This window comes from Triticum dicoccoides, chromosome 7B (genome assembly GCF_002162155.2).
Source record: "Triticum dicoccoides isolate Atlit2015 ecotype Zavitan chromosome 7B, WEW_v2.0, whole genome shotgun sequence".
NCBI classification, from domain to species: Eukaryota; Viridiplantae; Streptophyta; class Magnoliopsida; order Poales; family Poaceae; genus Triticum; species Triticum dicoccoides.
Window position 1 is genome coordinate 384,633,119 of NC_041393.1, and position 14,812 is coordinate 384,647,930.

The 14,812-nt window shown below is 42.5% G+C and overlaps 1 non-coding gene and 1 pseudogene across 1 annotated transcript; one reads left to right on the forward strand and one right to left on the reverse strand.

The window, feature by feature from the left end:
* The first annotated feature begins 736 nt into the window (after positions 1–736).
* Positions 737–809, forward strand: TRNAR-UCU. The gene has a single exon. It is a non-coding gene; the product is annotated as a tRNA-Arg (tRNA).
* Positions 810–1,693: 884 nt separating this feature from the next.
* On the reverse strand, positions 1,694–12,193 carry LOC119337581 (annotated as a pseudogene).
* Between the last annotated feature and the right edge of the window lie 2,619 nt (positions 12,194–14,812).

A 14,812-nucleotide genomic window follows, 5' to 3' on the forward strand; every position in this document is an offset into this window, starting at 1 on the left:
CGAGGGTGGTGGCGCGATGATCCGCCTGACAACGAACTATCACCGCCTCCGCCTGCCGGCGTGTAGAACAAAGACATTGACATCGTCGCCAGAGTTGGAGAAGGGGCTCGGGGAGCAGGAGGGGCTTGGAGAGGAGAAGGCGATCGGAGAGGATGAACTGTGTATATGCATCGCCGGCGCACGGCTTAAATAGCCACGTTCAGCCCATGTGAAGGGTCGGCCAGCCGCTTCAATGCGGCACAGCTGCCGGAGTTGGTCCCTCGGGAAGCTGCATTCGGTTGAAGCGGCTCCCGAGAGGTCGTGTTGTCCGCGCCGCCCTCCCGTCTGGTCACGTCGCACGGTATCAATGTCGGCCACTGCATGCTCTGGGCCTGTATGAATGCGGCGCGAGAAGCGACGTGTGCTGTGTGCATCAGACGGAAAGCGCGGGAGAGTCGGGTGGGATTTTTTGGTGGGCCAGGTTAGTCAGATGCGGGCGTGGCAACGGTCTGGACACTCGTGAAGCCCCCCAAATTGTCTCTGATTTGCGGAATAAAAAACACGTCCGGACCGACCTACGAACCGATACAGACGCACCTGGATGGCAACACATTCAAACCGCGCGGCCGTTGCAAGTGGTTTATGGCTCGGCGTTGGAGATGCATGATGCAGTTCGAAGACATCATGCAAGTCTCCCGTGGAAAAAAGAAAGACTACAAAAGGAAGTGATCATCCACAGAGTGCTTTATTTCAAAAGGCGCCCATGGCCTAATGGATAAGGCGTCTGACTTCTAATCAGGCGATTGTGGGTTCGAGTCCCACTGGGCGTGTTTCAAATTTTTGTTTCAATAATGTCTTCGCTTCTATTTTTCTTTTGTATATCTGTATTTTTCTGAAATCATTTTCTTGTGCGTTATATCTCTGGTGTCTTCTCTCTTCCTCTTAGAAATGAAATCCGACGTAAACTTTTTGCCTCGGTTGTTTTTTTTTTTGAAACGGACTTTTGCCTCAGTTGTTGTACCGCGCTGTTTTGCTCTGCTGAAATGACCGGCCCCACTCCCACCACCACCGCCATCTTTTTCCCTTGAGAAAAAGCTGGTGTTGGCAAACCCCAGTGGCAGCAAATGCCACTTCCATCGATACAGTTTCAGCCACAAGGACGGCGTAGCTAGTTACCGTATCCGTGTTTGTCCCACGCAAAAATGGCAACCGGTCCTCCCTCTCATCAGTCCCATCGATTAGCCCAGCCTCAGAAGCTAGCGATGGTCTACCAACGACGTGTCGAGACTTGGGAGGCACCACCACGTCCCACCAGCGTCACTAATGCCAAGGTTTCTACAATGAACATCACACCTGCTGCACCGTGTTACCATGCAAACTTTCAGTAACTTGACTATTAAAGCAAGTATTCCTTCACAAGAGCAAATTGCTGATTTAGCATCGTATAGCTATCTTTTCGTTAGGGTTTATTTATAACCATTTGCACGTCGCCACCGCAAGGGTAGAGCATAAACAAATAGGCTATCCATAAACACAACACAACCAGAATGATATTCTATCTTGAAACAGCAAGGAGGAAATGAGGAATACGACACGAGATGTCCAAGGCAAAATTTGCAACTAAGCATGTTATTATGTTCCACGTTAAATAAAAAGGCGGCACCGGTGGAGGTCGTCTTGCGAAACATCAAAGAGAAAATGTCGCTTTGGGCCATTGCGGGTGCCAAGCACTTGAGTAATGTAATGCCGCGAGATGCCACGAGTAATACGTCGCGTTTGCCGCTTGGCGGCGTGTGTGTATCAAAACCCTCTTCTTAATTAATGAAAATGGCAAAGCTTTTGCCTTGTTTCAAATAAAAAACGTTAAATAAAAATACACAGCAAAATCAAAGCCTCCAGTTCAATAGCACATCATTGCCGCCAAGAGCTCACAGGTGTGGCAGCCCTCACGCTCTAGCAGTAATCAGGTTAAATCCTTATGGGTGGTGGGTATTCTCTGCTCAAAACCCATTGGGCTTGCTCCCGGCCTTTGAAGATTTCTGCTGCTGCTCATGGTTGAATGCAGCATCCAGCGCCTGGAAATTATATATAATCAGCTTGCTGAAAATTATTGAAAGAAAACTACTCCCTCTGTCCCATAATATAAGATCTTATTACATCCAGCAAATTGGATGTAATAAGATACTGTAGTAGTATTCATGTGTTTTATGGCATCAACAGCAAGGAAGCATCCAATGAGCACCAAAACCAGCAAATGAAAATAAAAGCACTCAATACAAATATTTGCTGTGACCCATATCCTTCTGCTTTACAAATATGGAAATATGTCTAGCTAAATCATGTCAAAGGTATTCTCAAAGCTCAGATAATTCATGGGGATTCTCAAAAGTTTAGGTAATGAAACACAACAGTAAGGAACAGTAGGAACCTGAGTCATGGGCTTTACGAGTTGAGATATTTCATGCCGTACATCAGGCTGTGCTGCTTCCTTTATATCCTGCACGTCCGAAGTTGCACACACGATGCATCATTTTATGCAGAAGAAACCTCACCACCAATCTTTTAGCAACAAGAAAAACAATTCCATAATGATACATACAAATATAATCAAAGGCAATTTCAGTTATTAATTAGATTCCAAATATCAACTGTGCTGAGGAAGATTAACCTGTAACTTCTGATATATCTGTGTCATTGCATCCTTAAGCCGTTGAACCTGTGGAACAACCGGACAAGTACATAAACATCTAAGCAATAACGATCTGGATGTTTTAATTGCTTAAGATAGCTTACCATACAGCAGTCCTACCAGGTATCTACTCCTTCCGTTCCCTAATATAAGACCTTTTAGCTTTTTCTTGATTCGTATGTATCTAGACACATTTTAGTATGTATGTTCACTCATTTTAGTATGTATGTAGTCAATATTTTGAGATAGCTAAAAAGTCTTATACTCCCTCTGTACCGAAATATATGTCTAGATCATAAATTTCGGTACAGAGGGAGTATTAGGGAACGGAGGGAGTAGATCATAAATTAGTGTCAAAACCACAGTAAGAACATAACCATCAATGTGAGCATCCTTGACTTACTATTACACTGTGTACACAAATACCAATACTAGACTGTATAACACAACATTAACATCTGCTATTCTACAGTGATTGGTTTTATTAACAGAACTAATGCAGTATGAGAAAAGCTAGAAACAAATTGGGTCATTAAATGCAGCTTTTTGATAGCCAAAAGTATAATAAGAAGAACCAGGTGGTGGTCATTTTCAGTCATGAGTTCATGACAGTATGACACTGAATTCCATAATTACTGATAGCAAGGAAACAGACAACCATGTTCCAACACGTCAAACTCCACCACTAAAATTATTAACTGATCATTTCTACTTGCACTGTTATTAGTTATTATTCACATTTATAATATGCACTGGTATTGTTCTCATCTTGAAGCAGGAAATTATATTTCAGTGACCATTTCCATATCAAAAGTCACCCAGCCACTGAGCAACTTTTACCAGCTTCCACCAAAATACCACTTGTGGGTTACAAAATAGTACAGATAAGACAGGAGTGACAATACACCTTATTACAAAGGACTGTGGTTGTTATTGGGTATGATGACCAAAAATGGCACAGCAACTCCTGGATAGCCGTCCAATGCTAACAAAATAGACAGTCACAAGAAACTCTGTCAATATAAGATGTACAATAAGATCTCGAGTGCGGTGATAAGAAGATTTTAGAATGGTCGGATAAATATACATAAATAAATAAATGAAGGTACATTGATAATTCCGGAAAATAACATTCTAGAACAAATTGGAAGTACAATACAGCTTCTGCGTAAAAGGTAAATAGGTGCAGTATCTCACATCCATAAGTTCATCTCGTGTTCGGTGAGGAAGACGACCAAGGAGACTGTCTTGGGGATTCTTAAGATTAAGCCTCCGTGAACGTGAAATTCCTTCATTCAATTCATTAAGAACCTAGGCCCACACCATGTAGGTAGTTAGGTTTTTCCTGCTCATGCAATTTAATAGCTTAAGAATAGAGAAGCCACAGCAATACAGCATGCAAAACTTGTGTTTGTAAAGAAAACTTGGAGTATTGGGATGTTGATGAATCATGAAATGACAATCCAACATTAAGAATTGGAATGAAACAAACAAAGGTAAACTAGGTTCATTTGCAAAATGGATACTGTTTCTTTGTTGGCAATGCAAAGTCGTGGACCAGGTAAGGTGTAAGTTGGTCATATAAAAACAGTAACACAAACATCAACTTTTCTCATAGCCATACCTAAGTACCTAACACATCCCTTAGTAGAAGTGTTTGTACCGTTTAGAATGTTGGGCCTATCGTTGTGTCCACAGAAATTTTTCGGGAAAACGCAAGGGATTTGCGTTTCATTGCATTGGAAAGGTAGAAAGTTATTTACAATCCTCCTAAGAGGCAAAGTTCATGCTGGATCAGTAGAAACTAGTGTACATCCCAGGTGGTGGGTAAGATGACCCGCAAGCCACGAGCACCAGCCCGTGCCCATTGCTCGGCCTCGTCCTTGGTCTTAGAGACCAGGACTGGGACAAGGGGTTGGGCACCGTCGAAAATGCATGCATTGCGATGCTTCCAAATCATCCACGGCGTCAGGAGGGCAATGGAGGCGAGGCCCTTGCGCATCGGTGGAGGCGTGCTCTGCTTGGCGTGGAGCCACCAGTCCATGAGAGTATCCTCCTGGTTTGGCCCTGCGACAGTCATCCTTAGCCAAGCTAGGATCTCATGCCAGGTTTGCTTGGCAAAGGTGCACTCCAGGAGCAGGTGTCTCATCGTCTCTGGTGCCTGATCGCATAGCGGGCACCGGGGCTGGTGCTGGAGGCCACGACGAGCAAGGCGGTCAGCAGTCCAGCACCTGTCCAGGTTGGCAAGCCAGTGGAAAAATTTGACCCGTGGCGGTGCCCAGCTTTTCCAGATTAGCTTCCAGGAGAAACAAGTGGTGGATCCTTGGAAAGTGGTGTGTCCACAGAAATGGTTGGGAACTGATTGGATAGTTCTTTGCAAATATTCTTCACTAGTTTTGGAAGAGCAAATTCTCTTCAAGTAAAATATGTACAGACACAAAGAACCACCACCTCGATTACAGAGCAAACAAGATTGAATAAGGCGCAAACACATTCCAAAATCCAACTTTGACCATAAATTAGACCAACAATATATATTTTTTGTGACTTACAGCTAAAAAGAAACAAATATAATTTTTGTGACTTACAAATTATACCATTGAGAACTTCTTTCGGATACGGATTCAACGGTATAATTTTTGTCACATATAACCCACATTTGATTGGTCTTATTCATTGGAATGGAGGGAGTAAGTCAGATATATCTACAGACATGCATCTTTCAAGGAAACAGGACCTAATCCCTGAAAGTTGACTATAGAACATTGGTATCAGGTCTCAAGTAAAACTGCTTACCTTTAGAGCAACATCTGACTGAACAACCGGACAGTTCATTTTCACGGAAGATATTTGATCCATTAAATGACGGAATGCATCATCGGTGCTCAGGCTGCAGCTGCGGGCCTTTCTTCCATCGTTGCTACCTAAAGGTCTCAGAGCATTTGGCTTGCTGAGAATCAAAATATTCTCGAGGATCCTATAAAGACAAGGCATGACAATCCATAACCCTGTGATATATTACTGCAGCTGATATATTATATCAAGCCATATGAACCAACAATTACCTTTATACAAAGTGGTGCATATGGGAGACTTCGTGGAGCTTGCAGATCCTCTATCTCAGTCATGCGGGCCACCTTTACCAATCTCACATGACTAGCATCATCAGCAACAGAGCTAGGAGGTGGTTCTGCAGTTCATAACTCATCAGCCTAGTAAGGAACTACTTAGGGTGAGAAAAGATGCACCACAGCGATATAATTACTTACCCTTCTTGGACCGTGCAAGTGCTTCAGCCACAGTCTTCGTATCAGTTGATTCAATATCTGCACAAAGATGAATAACAAATACAATCACCTTACAGACAGAAACTATATGGTGCATTAATACAGGTTATTAATGGCCAATAAGCAAATGCTTATTGACATTCTCTGATGTGAAGGGGAAAGTACACCAGCACAGGGCAGGTACTACACTACAGCATTACAATGTGCAACCAACCAGCAGTATAAGACGGTTGATTTGTGCTATTGTTGGTGCATTCTTTTTCAGGAAAGTCTAGACAGAAAAACAGGAAGCCAGTAGAAGAAGTGTAGTCGCAGGAGAACTGTTAGGCTGTTAGCATATCAGTATCATCTCATGATAGTAATAGCATGCTTGACCAATCAACTTCAGTATACAAAAATTTAAAAGAGACAGCATGAAAACTTTTGAGTTGAGTCCAAAACTTCACCTGTTGATCTCCCTTCAAGAACAACAGCAGCATGCCGATTCAGATCCTGAGAAAGTGTTCTCCTAGCCAACTCGCTATCAATATCAGTTGTCTCTCTGCTGCCATCACGGAGAATCCCATGATCCTAGATGCTCGAAAGAATAATGATATGAAAATTCAAAATAGGACTAAGCACTGCATGAAGTTATGATCAAAATAGCAGACAGAATTGCTCATTATGAGAAACGAATAAACCACTCGTCTTTGTGAAGTTGTAGATATAACAAAATAGTAGCCAAGAACACAAACACACCGGAAGATGGATGTAGTCATCCCCTGCATCTGCCTCCATGTCTAATGTTGGATCAACTCGTTTTATCTGTCAAACAAGAATTGAGTCACCAAAACAGATTGAAGGAAAAATGTATTGCAAAATACTCCGTCCTGGAATACTTGTCATCAAAATGGATAAAGGGGGATGTATATAGACGTATTTTAGTTCTAGATACATCTCTTTTTATCTATTTTGATGACAAGTATTTTCGGGTGGAGGGAATATGCAGGATGACAACAATAAACAGCTAGAATTATACCTTGAGCTTTGCCTCCTTGGCAAGTATATCATCGTTTTTCAAAAACATGGCTAATTCCTCATCATCAGCGGCCTCAGCTTTTGCCGCTAAAGTATTTTTTGTCCTAAGTAGATACTCAGCTCTACAGTACTTTGTCCAAAAATCCTTTTCTGACAACTTTTTGGGATTGTCACGGGAGATGAAGGAAAAACAGAGTAAAATGAGAATCCAAATCCACTTTGTGCCAACAAAGATATAGTATAAACTAACTCCAACTTAAGCTCAAGCTTCCGAAAACCTATGGTAAGGCACATGACAATAGTACATACAAGTATGCACCATCTTACCTTCTTCGGGACATAATCTAAAAATGCCCGATGCACAGCTGGCTTTTCTGCAAAAATCTGCAAAACATCAAATAATATATCATATTCATAACAACTGATTTTCAAGACTTATTCAACGTCCAATAAACAATCTCATAGTTCAGCATTTACATGGTTAATAATGTATGACAGGTAAACTAGTATTACTGAGCAGATGTAGCCCAGCTCAAGGACCAGAATAAGCCTGTTCGACCGGGTCGAGAAATGTAGTCACAATGGTGTGGCCTCATAGGTGGCTGCCCATGGGAGTCAAAAGGGGCAATGTTCTTCACGACACTCATTAGGAATGTGGCCCAATGAATCCAGGTCAATGACCCTACAAATCAAATAATACATCGATAGAATCTAAATGTATTCGGAGAAGGGAATAAAGAAGAGAATGAGAAGGGAGTGGGCTGTGGGACAACCCAGCCCACAGCTCCAGCAAAATCAACATAAACAGCCCACAAGGGCCATCATCTCGCTTCCCCTTCCCACTCTTAATTCCCTTCCTAGCACCACCTCTCCCTCCTAGTCCCCCGTCATCACCCTTGTTTTCTTGCATCTGATGGCAAGAACACGGAACACAAGGGGGGACAGTGATGGCGGCTGTGACAGCAACAATGAGAAAAAACAGTGGGGATCGCAACAAAATGAGGAGACATCAACTACTAGGACTAGCTCATGCCTCTCTTCCCCTCTGCCCTTCTCCCATTGTTATTGCATGGGGTCATGACCAGCAGCTTCCTGGTGGAGAAACAGATCAAAAGAATACATGATGCTCGACCTGACATCGTGGATCGCATAGTGACCTGCAATCCAAGTAACTATGGCCAGGACAGGCTTGCAAGCCGTGATAGTCTGGACAGGCCAACCCTGAGCGTATTCAATGATCCAGACTAATAGATGCAAGAATGCGTTTGAGTAGCCCACTGGTCAAGGTTTTTGAACAGGTATAGCTAAACACAGTGCAATTCACATTTTTTATGCAGTAAAAATGGCATATTTACATTTTCATGCCGTAAAATGGGCTTGACAAGGGATCATACCATTCTATATGTATGTCAAGTACTAAAAAAGAAAAGAAAAATAGAACAGTATCATCACAAAGAGGTACAGTTTGTAAAATACTACCCAATGAGGATGGCGTGGAGTCTAGGGCCATGTGTCAGTAGGTGCTATAGGTGCTAATAAATAGTTGGTCAATGGAACCCATTAAACAACAGAACTGTTTAGAAATTCCATCAAGCATAGCATTACACCTTTTTTAGGTACATAACACTGCACATGACAGTTAAAAATATTGCAAATGATACTACCAGGCAGACCAGCATTTAGATGATCCATAGCTGCATTTATGATGGTTGAAGAAGTAACAAATGATGCTAGCAGACTGACCTGCTTTAGATGATAATTCATTACCAAGGTAGGAAGAATGTACCTGATGGATAATCTCAGTAGTCAGACTGAAAGTAACCTTGTTTGTCTGTGAAAGGACACACATAAGTCAGAAATGAGTAAATTAAGATAATCAACATTCAGCAAAGTCAGTAACTGATAGGATACAGCCATGTACAACACAAACTATCATAGTATACCACATAGGCTCGCAATGAGTATAGACCCATAGCATACCTGTCCATCAGCCGATGGCCTAACATCAGCTAGCATGGCACTTTTGAAACCTGGCTTTTGTTTTGATGCTTTGTTTGTTTCATCGTTAAGTAAATTCTGCAAAAGGACTTAATAAGTATTGGTTGAAACTGAATAAAAATATACTACAAAACAAACAGAAGTCGTATCTGTGCACAGTAGTTTTTACCTTTCTTGTTGCCCAAAATTCAGACTCTTGGAGAATATTGCCAAGCACAAACTTCTTATGTAACTTCTGCAGTTCACTGCAAACAGAGAAGGGTTCAACGAGACAAACGAGCCAACAATAGAACACAACTGTGTTTTCCTCTGGTTGGCTACAATAGTCTGCAAATCTGTCTGTATCATTCTCTTAAAACAATATACGAAGATTAAATGTTCATCCCTACAGCTACGCGGATCTGTTAAACTAACAGCATGAACATGCTCCTAAAATGATCTATTAATAAAATATAACCGAATGACATTACACCAACAGTAGCATTTTGACCCAAGCAAGTTCATGTACGGTAAAAAATATATCTGAATGACATTCCCATACAAAAAATGGATAGGTGAAAACATTTTGGCATCTGCACTTTATTTTGGCTCTTTCAAAGTTCTACAGTTGTACATAAAAGGCATATCATTTTCAATCTACCAGCTTTGCCACCAGCTTCATTATGTAATGTTGCACAGATTTGTATGATGATGAAACAGACAGTAAAGACCAGTTAAAATTGAAGCTCTAGTATCATCTTTGAATAAGTGAACCTACGAAAGCCAGATGCATACATCACAAGAAAAAATCTTAGAATCAGGTAATCAATTGAAAAGCACAAGCACATAAGGTCTCAGCAATAATTACTAAAGAGAGCAAGACAGCTTACACTGTTTTGGTTTAGTATTAAATTATTATCAATACCCCATGTTGCTGTCAGCAGAAGAAACATGCAGGATGTTTGAAATACAGATATTACCTGTCTTCTCGTAGCAATTTCATCCGCCGTTCCATTTCAGCAGAACTGAGCTGTTCTGGACCAGTTGACACAGCTGATATCTCAGGAGGTACATTTGGTCTAGCAGGCACAGTACCTTGATGTTTGCCTAAAACCCTAGCTGAAAGGACAACATCATCAGTTAGTTATATATTTTGTTGGCAATAATTGTATAGACTAGAGGTGAAACTGAAAATCAAAATACTGAAATAAGGACCAAAAGTAACATTAAAAATGCATATACTCAATCTAACAAGAATAATCATTTTCAAACGATGTATATGTTCATAATATGTATTAGAAACATTTAATGAACATTACCTACAAAGTCGCGGCACAAATCACGGTTACCAACATTCTCAAACTCAAAAATATAGCCTCCCCCCTGAAAAAAACATGGAAATCACAATCTTCTCAGTCACAGAAATAAATGTAGAGCATATGCCTATCAACCAAAACTTAACAGGATGTTTATATTTAATTAATTGATCATACCTTGTCAGAATCTTTTGAAAGATTCAATAATGCCGGTGATGGTTTGCTACCATCTACCTTGTTGAACTTATGGCCTGAAGCACATGTAGGAAGAAGCTACAAAGTTACCATCAAGCATATTGGTAATGACCATGAAATCAATTCTCATCAACCAACATGCATGGCCTACTCTGGCACAGCTGATGAGCAGAATATGTCGTCCTGGATGTATATATTATGAATATGTCATCTTTGGATGTTCGTATTCTGAATATATAATCTTGGATGTTCGTATTCTGAATATGTAATCTTGGATGTACATATTCTCCATTCTGTTAAATCTTTTCAAACAAACCCACAGCAATCGCAAACCACATCTAGTAAATGCCCATCTATATCAACAATTAAATAGTTTCCTAACACATCAGGACAACTAGACTAACACATCAGAACAATGACAGTACTTCAATTTTGTGCAACACTAAGTGCTATGATTATAGAAACCAGCGCTGCATATGGACAAAAGGATAAGTACCTTTGATGGTCCGAAAATCGACACTGAGCTTCATTAGTGAGCGTGGATCATTAGGGGTAAATGTTAACTTATCTTCACTCTGTAATTACAAGAACAAAGAAATAATATGATTTAGATCAAAGAAGTGCATTATGATCGCTTGCAAGCAGCGGTAAGAAAGGAATGAACGATTCACACCAGCTGAAACAAACAGAGATGACTATTCAAAAGTAATACCCACCGAGTCAAAGAAGCAGTGCGCCTTGCTGCATCAGCACCAAATATGAAAATACTAGGAACATCATACACAAACAATGCAATCATGAACCACACAACTGCCTCAAGCAGATCTTTTATAGCATGCGTTGAGCCCTCAATTTCATTAAGCAAACAGGGTGTTCTTGGGGCACAAATTGGCTCCCACTAAAGGCAAACGAGGAACACTTTTGCTCTAACCGCAATGCTAACTTACGGCTGATCGTACTTACTCTGCTTCACGACTAAACCCGAAGGTTGGATGCGGTACACAAACAACAATGAGGAAAGAACAGGCACATGCACTCCTCCGATCTAAGCAGCAGCATCCTTCAATTTGTTCCGTTTTGCGTCCAATCAGAGACCTACTCGGGATCAATCAGCTGGGTGCTTCAACACCGATAGCCCCCCTGCCGAGCAACCCACGCCCCGACGACCGAGCAGTAAAAGCAACGCCGGCGCAAGCCAACCAAACAGAACCAAAACCAATTCAACCTGCCTGAATGAAAGGGGGTTTCGGATGGGAGGTACGAATGGGGTAGGGTGGGGTGGGGGCGGAGACGGCGAGTGAGGATGGGACCCACCATGCGGAGGACGCCGCCGGTGCCGCGGTCCTTGAGCGTGGCCTTGTACTTGGCACCGATCGTCATGGTCCCCATCGCCTCCACCTCCTCGCTCTCAACGGCGCAGGAAGAGAGCGAGTCAGCTAGCTAGACAGGGATTCGCTGTCAGGACCTAGTTACGATCTGAACGAATTCGAGCAAGTGACACCCGGCTGGTCGTCTCGTCTCGCCGGCGCCGGTGTCGATGTCAAGTTCGGAGGAGGGCTTCGCGCGTGCAGTCGGAGGCTGGAGTCGTTGCAGGGGAGGAACAATAGACGCTGCGGGGAGCTGGGCTTCCGGCACAGGGAGGTAGTTAGGCGGCGGCGGCGGCGGCGGAAGGAGATGCCGGTGGGAGGCGGCGGTGCGCGTCGGTCTGAGCGAGGGAGCGACGGCGAGGGGAAAAGGAGGCCGAGCGAACGTGTAGAGTTAATTACACGATAGTACCACAATTGGGACCGTGGTGGCGAATTGGTACCAGTTTTGAAAAAATTTACGTGTTAGTACCATGTTTAGACCGAACCGTTGCAAATGGGGCTAAACTTTGTATTTGTACGTATTGACGCTGGAACTGACCGCCCGGGCCTGCGCGTATGCCACGCTGGCGAATCGGCACGCGCCCGCTCGCTCGATAGGTGCGGTCCGGCTCGAACCGGACCGGCCCGTGCTCCACTCTGTTCCTCCTCGCTCCTGCCTCCCTCCTTGCTCCTCTCTCGTCGCCCTCGTCACCGCCGGCAGCTTTGCCGGAGCGGAGCGCCGCCGCCCGCCATGGTTTTCGAAGACGAAAGCAGTGAGGACACGTCCAGCCTGCCGTACATGCACTCGACCTCATCCACGGACGGGCTTAACCAGGTGATTTTCCTTGAGCTAGGTCTAGGGTTAGGGTTTCAGATTTGGGGCTTTTTGATTTGGTTGATTTCGCTGGGTTTTGATTTGGGCATTTTGATTGTACGAGCTTCGGCAGGTCCCTTTCAGCGTTGAAGATCCAGATTACCAGGGGCTTGAGCTGGAAACGATGTCGCCATGTGAGAAGCACGGCAAGGCATCTGAGAGGCTTGTCGCATTTGAAGGAACAGACACAGGGAGAAGGTTCCTAGCATGTGCAGAGCCGGTATGAATTCTATGCTGATAGTAGGATATTATATATAGGTTGATAGTGTCATATTATTGTTGGTTTGACAGTGCCATATTGAACATGAGTGAACATGAGTACAAGGCCTGATTATTAAGGGCATATTCATTTTTGCAACAACAGTAGTTTGTGTAGTTTAATGACAGTGGTACTGTTATTTTGCAGTGGCATTGTTCTTGCTATCATGTGAAATAATCAGTTTGAGGTTTCTACAGGTTTACTGTTGCTGTTGTGGCATTTTTATGTAGTAGAATGGAGTACTCAGTTGAATGACAGTGCTACTGTTAATTATGTTCCTGTTATTTTTGGTCCTGTTTGGAACTAAATATTGAATGAACTGTAACTTTTATGTTGGGATGGACCTGCTGTTATGTATCTAATTACTTGAAATATCCAGTTGAATGGATAGTATGTACTGCATATGCTTTGGCAGTTCACCAAATTTGCAGTTTGAGATTGCTCTCTCTTGTTTTGTAGCTGATTAGCAAAATCTAGTTCAAAGCTGTAGCTGAGTGGTGCTGTAATTTGTCATGCTGTTATTTAGTGGGTAGGTACATCTCAATTACTAGTGTAGCTTAGTGGTGCTATTATTACCAATGTACAATGTTATTGCTTTGCACTAGTTATTTACCTGTGCTTCTGAAGTAACATGTTTATTTTTTTTTATCTTTTTGCCTTTTTGCAGGAAGGGCAGAATTGTGGTTTTGTTGAATGGGTTGATCACCAATGGCCCCCAACAATGCAAAATGCATTGTTGAAGCTGTGGGCCATGGTTGAAGATAGCAAGAGTGCTAGGGTGAATGATAATCTTGAAAGTTCTTTCACTATCCACCATCTGACAGAAGAGAAGAACAAGCTGGAGGCCAACTATGACAAGTTAGTCCAAGATGTGCATGAACTTATGAGCTTCCAGGAGGACAGGGTGGTGGATTTCAGATATCTGCAGGATAACCTTACATATCAGCAGCAATGCAGAAGTGAACTGGTGGCTGATATGAAGGCACAGATGGCAAAGAAAGATGCAGAGTTTGAGAAGCTTAAGCAGAATTATGAAGTGCTACTGAACCTGACAAGAGCACAAGCAACAGTCATCCAGAACTTGAAGTTGAAGCATATTAAAGACAAGCAATTGCTTAGTGAAGATAAGATGAACTTGGAGTTGAAGAATGCAGAGCTCACAAAGTCTGAGGAGAAGCTCACCCAAGAGAAGCTAGAGTTGAAGCTTCAGATTGCTGAGCTGATGAAGGCAGAGGAGAAGCTGAAGGAGAAGATCAAGGGGATCCAGGCCATCTTAGAGAAGTGAAGAAAATGAATATGAGACTAGTGGGTAATGCTGACCTTTTGGGCATGATGGTTGTGTAGTGTATGGCTCTACTAATTGTGAACTATGTCTGTGTATGTATGTAGTAGATATGCTTTTCATCCTTTTGTGAGAAAAGGATGAACTATGCATTTAAACTCAAACTCCACTATGTATTTGTGATGGATCTGCTGTGTACCCTATAATATGTTGAACTCCAGTAAGTATTGTGTGTTATGTTGGCTAGACTTGAAATGATGATATATCATGCATTGGAAGATGGATCAGATATTCTGTGCCATGAGATGTAGACTAAAAATTATGATTTCTCTTGCAATAGGTTTTATATTTTTATATTAGATGATTATGTTAGCATTGGAAGACTATTTGATGGTTATGTTAGCACTGGAATATTATATGGTTATGTTATATCATGCATTGGAAGCCCATGTTGGTTAGGTTAAGTTGGTTCCGTCGACCCCTAGCAACCGTAAACCCTAATGGCTAGATTAAGGTGGTTTCGTCGACCCCGAGCCACCGTAAACCATCATGGTTAGGTTAAGTTGGTTCCGTCGACCCCTAGCCACCATA